This window comes from Fukomys damarensis, unplaced genomic scaffold (assembly GCF_012274545.1).
Source record: "Fukomys damarensis isolate Sample0158 unplaced genomic scaffold, DMR_v1.0_HiC HiC_scaffold_4, whole genome shotgun sequence".
NCBI classification, from domain to species: Eukaryota; Metazoa; Chordata; class Mammalia; order Rodentia; family Bathyergidae; genus Fukomys; species Fukomys damarensis.
The window spans coordinates 23,937,364-23,942,586 of NW_022900916.1; positions in this window are offsets into that span (position 1 = coordinate 23,937,364).

The following is a 5,223-nucleotide window of genomic DNA, read 5'->3' on the forward strand; positions in this document are numbered from 1 at the left end:
GTTCTGGCTCCTCCTGCTTTCTCTTGTGAGGGCTGCCATGGACTCAGCAGCTATGCTCCACCACGCCCTTCTGCTATGGTGCTTCTGCCTTGGAGCCAGATGACCATGAACTAAAACTTCTGCAACCACAAACCAAAATAAGCCTTTTCTCCTTTAAGTTGTACATGTTGGGTTACTTTCATCACAGCCAAGGAAAAGCTAACTAGAACAGTCACATACATCTGTAGTAGTCAGCTTTGCATCACTACAACAAAATACTTAAGGAGACTACATAAAACTAAAGAGCTATTATTTTAGCTCACAGATTAATAAAAAGTCCAGAGCATGGCAGAGACTCTGGCCCTGGATGGAGTCCATGACAGGTGACAATGCTGAAGCCTGTGTCACAGCAAGCAGACGCCCTGTAGAGGAGGTTCATATGTGTGGAAAAGCTTACAATGAAGAACGAGAAGCCAGAGAGAGCCCGGGATCTCCAGTTCCTTCTGGGGACACAACTCCACGGACTTGAGGGCCATCAACCAGGAATCACCTCCCCAAGGTTCCACCACCTCCCAACAGGGACACCAAGTCTTCAATCACTGTAGAACTTCAAAGGAATACACAATTTAATCATATCTAAATTTTAGTGACATCTAAAATGGGACAACTGATTTTCTGCAGTAAGAGCATATACAGTGAGATTTCAGTACAGCCAGGAAAAAAAATGCAGATTGGCAGAGTTATGTCAGTTACTACTTGCAATTAAGAGAATCGTAAGATCAAAGATTACCAGATTGCAATGGAATCTCATCCATAAACTGACACATCTCTCACGTTAAAAAAAAAAAAAAGATAAACTTACTCAAAGACACAAAGCTCATTAATAGCCAGCCCTGCAAGAAAGTTCCTAAACAGCTATTCAGGACAATTTTCAGTTTTTCAGTAACTAGGTAATAACTAGTATTTAGCACTTACTTCAATCAAAAAAAAATCTGAGCTCAACATAACAAAGAAGCACAAGTAACAAAATGCAAAAAATATACAAACTGGACTTCATGAAAAAACGTGGAAGGATGGAAAAAGAGATAGTAGGACTAAAAGCAGACAAATGTTAAATGAACAGCTGCTGTGAAATATGAAGGCATTACTGATGGATAAAAGGGTTAATTCACCAAAAAGATGGAACATTTTTCAATATATGCACCAAAAAAGTCAAAGCTCCAAAATACATGAAGCAAACACTGATAGAACTGAAGAAACAGTTTTATAACAGACTTCAGCACTTCACTGTCAATAACAACCACCAAACAGCTATAAGGACACAGAGAACTTAACACAATCAAGCAAACCAACTAATAGACATATATCTCCATCCAACAGCAAAATACACATTTTCCTCAAGTACAGAGAATCATGCAACACAAACTGTATATTAAACCACAAAAACAAGTATGAGTACATTTAAATGACTGACATCACACATACTATCTTTCCTGATCCACAGAATGAAACTAGAAATCAACAGAAGGGAAACTGGAAAGTTCAAAATAATGTGGAGAGGCCAGGGATTTAGCTCAGTGGTGCCACGCCTGCCTGGCTAGCGTGAGGCCCTGAGTTTAATCCCCAGTACCAGGAAAACAAAATCAAAATAATGTGAAAATTAAACAATACACTCAACCAATGAGTCTGAGAAGAAATCACAAGAGCAACCTGAAAGTACAGGTTGAGTAACCCTAATAAAAAAATATGAAATCCAAAATGTTCCAGAATTTGAAACTTTGAGGGCCAAAATGGCACTACAAGTGGAAAATCCCACACCATTAAACTTTGCTTCATGCACAAAATTATTTAAAATATGTATTAAATTACTTTCTGATTATGTGCATATAGTATATATAAAATAAAAATGGGGTTGGGGATTTAGCTCAGCGGTTCGGTGGCCTGCCTTGCAAGCACAAGGACCCGAGTTCAATCCCCGGTAACAACAACAAAAAAATAAAAATAAAAAATAAAATAAAATAAAAATGAATTTCACGTTTAGATTTGGGCCCTATCCTTAAGATATCTCTTTATGCATATGCAAATATTCCAAAATACCTTTTGTTACCAAGCAATTTGGGTAAGTAATATTCAACATGTAAGGTAAATGGAAACAAAACGTACCAAACACTGTCCTCGCTTCGGCAGCATATACACAAAATACCAAACAAATGTCCTGACAAAATATGGGATATAGCAAAAGTGCTACGCTGAGAGGGAAATTTACAACTGTAAATGCTTATATTAAAAGAAAAAAGTGCTCAGATTAACTTTAGATATACAAAAAAAAAAAACACTAACCCTAAAGCTAGCAAAAAGAAGAAAATTTTTTAGAAAATCACAGGAGAAAATAGACTAACGAAGAAAAAAACAGTAAAAGTGAAAGTAATTTCTTTTAAAATATTAACAAAATTAAACTTTCAGCTACACTAAGAAAAGAAACTCAAACTACTACTAGGAAATGAGACAGAACAATACTACCAATCTTACAGAAGTAAAAGAATTTTTTAAAAGTACTATAAATGACACTATGTTAACAAATTAGATTACATAGATTAAACGGATATACAACCTACCAAGACTGAGAAGCATTATTAAGAAAGAGAAGATCCAAGGGCCAGGGATTTAGCTCAGTGGTTCCGGTGCCTGCTGTGCAATGCCTGATTAAAAAAAAAAAAAAAAAAAAAAAGAACAGGACAGGACAGGACAGGACAGGAAGAAAGAGAGAAGATCCGAATAGACCTACAGTTACTCAGGATTTGAATTAGTAATCAATTATTAGTAATCAACAGTATGGCCTCACTAGTGAACGTCATCAAACATTTAAAGAACACCATTCTCCCTCAAACTATTACAAGAAAGCTGAAGAGAAAGGAACATTTCCTAATTTCTATGAGGCTAACTTTACTCTTGACATGAAAGCCAGATATTGTAGGAGAAAACTATAGAGCAGTATCTTTTATGAATACTGACACAAAAGTCCTCAACAGAAAAGACCAACAAGTCAAATTTGACAGTACAGCAAAAGGATTGTACAAGATGGATGACCAAGTAGAATTTATTTCTGACATTCGAGAGGGCTCAAAATATAAAAAGCAATTAATATGTGTATGTCATACTAAAGAAAAAAATAAGCATCTCAATTGATACAGGAAAAAAAAATGACAAAATTCAGTACCCTTTCATAATTAAAAATACTCAATAAGAAAGGAGGAAGAAACTTCACCATCATTTAGCCCAGAACTCCCATACTCAGTGGTAACTGAAAGACCGAAAACTCTTTCCCTATGATCAGAAACAAGTCCACTTTCACGATTTCTGTTCAATACAGTACTGGAAGCTCTAGCCAGAACAATCAGTTAAGAAAGACACAACAAACATTTGTCTTGGAATGGACAAATTAAAATTCATCAGTGAGGAAATGACACAACTGTATACATACAGAATCCTAGAGATTCCACAAGAAGGTAGTTAGAGCTAATTAACAAATTCAACACCACCACAGGACATAAAATCGACACAAAATTCAGCTCCTGTTCTACATTATCTGAAAAGTAAATTTTAAAATTCCATTTACAATGAGGTCCATAAGAATAAAATACTTAGGAATAAATTTATCCAATGACAAAAGTCTCACATACTGAAAACTACAAAACATCACTGAAAAATTAAGGACGACATAACAAATGGAAAGAAACTCCATGTTACGAATTGAAAGATAATACTGTTAGGATGGTCATATTACCCAAAACCAAAACAGTCTATGGCGTCAATGAACTTCCTATCAAAATCCCAGCAGTGACTCCAACCTAAAATGCATATGGAACCTCAAGGGATTCTAAATGACCTCAACAATCTTGGAGTGGGAGAATACTGCAGCATTAGATATCTCACACTTCCTGACTTCAGTACTTACCACAAAACTGCACAATCAAACCAGTATGGTCCCGACATGAAGACAGACATAACCCTTTGTATATGTAGTCACGTGATTTGTGACAAAAGCAGCAAGACCATTAAATGAAGAAAAGATTCTTTTCAACCAAGAGTGATGGGAAAACAGCATATATGTACATTTTGCAGGAGACTAAAGTTGGCCCTTACCTTAAACCAGCTATGAAAACATTATAAATAGAAGACCTAAATATAAGAACTAAAAGATAAATATAAGAACTAAAATATAAGAACTATGGCTGGGCACGGTGAGTCATCTCTATAATCCCACAATCGAGAGGCTGAGTCGGGAAGATCACTGCAAATTCAAGGCCAACCTGGCTACACACCAAAGTTTAAGGCCAGCCTGAACTACATGACAAACACTGTCTCAAAACATGAGAAAATGAAAAAATGGAATCATTTTTTAGGTGTGAAGGGGTTGAAGGGAGGGCAGGGGGATGGGAAAAAAATAAGAATCTAGATATATTATGCAAAGATACAAATCCCCAATGATGAATGTCATTATATTGTACATCTAAAATGTACCAATAAAATTAATTTTTTAAAAATAAACCAAGAAAAAGTAAGAAAGAGCAAGCGAGCTAAAACTATAAAACTCTTAGAAGAAAACAAGGGAAAAGCTTCTTGACATTGGATTTGGCATTGATTTCCTGTATATATCAACAACAACAACAAATAGGATGAACTGAACTTCATCAAAATTGAAATGTGTATGCAAAGAACACTATACAGCAAAAAGAAAACTGATAGAAAACATTTGCAAATCATACATCTGGTAAGGGATTAATATCCAGAATATATAAAGAACTTAACTACCAAAATCTTCATTAACCGGCAGCCAGACATGGTAGTACACACTTGTAACCCCAGCTACTCAGGAGGCTGAGGTAGGATTAAAGTTCAAGGCCAGCCTAGGAAACTTAGCAAGACCATGTCTCTCAAAAAAGAAAGGCTGAGGGCATAGCTCAAGTGACAAAGTGATTGCCTACCATGTGCGAGGCCTTGGGTTTAATTCCGAACACACACAAAATTAAAATAATTAAAAAATCAAATTTAAAAAATGCACAAATTTATATCAACATTCCTTCAAAACCATTATACAGTTGGCCAATGAGCACATGAAAAGATACTTAACATCAATAATCATCAAGGAAATGCAAATGAAAACCACAATGAGATTCCACATCACATGTAGAATGGCCTGCAAAAAAAAAAAAAAGACAAACTACTGGTGGCAAAGAGATGAGA